The sequence below is a fragment of the Myotis brandtii genome, unplaced genomic scaffold (genome assembly GCF_000412655.1).
Source record: "Myotis brandtii unplaced genomic scaffold, ASM41265v1 scaffold17, whole genome shotgun sequence".
NCBI classification, from domain to species: Eukaryota; Metazoa; Chordata; class Mammalia; order Chiroptera; family Vespertilionidae; genus Myotis; species Myotis brandtii.
Window position 1 is genome coordinate 9,434,375 of NW_005356259.1, and position 259 is coordinate 9,434,633.

At 68.3% G+C, this 259-nt stretch overlaps 1 protein-coding gene across 1 annotated transcript in view; it reads right to left on the bottom strand.

The window, feature by feature from the left end:
* EVX1 (even-skipped homeobox 1) overlaps positions 1 to 259 on the bottom strand; it is a 31,167-nt gene that overhangs the window by 1,163 nt on the left and 29,745 nt on the right. The gene's annotated exons all lie outside the window — the stretch shown is intronic.

The window sequence follows — 259 nt, forward strand, 5'->3', positions numbered from 1 at the left end:
ACCCCGATGCCGGCCCCGCACACGTTAGGGACCGGGCAGTGGTATTTGCTCCCTGCCGAGTGGGCGCGCCCCTCTCCCCGGGCCCCGGAGCGCATACCTTGATGGTGGTTTCTGGCAGGTTCAGGGCGGCAGCCAGCTCGCATCTGCGCGGCCTGGACACGTAGTTCTCCCGGTAGAATTCCTTCTCCAGCCGCGCAATCTGCTCCCGGGTGAAGGCGGTGCGGTACCGGCGCATCTGGTCACTGGCGCTGCAGGCCGG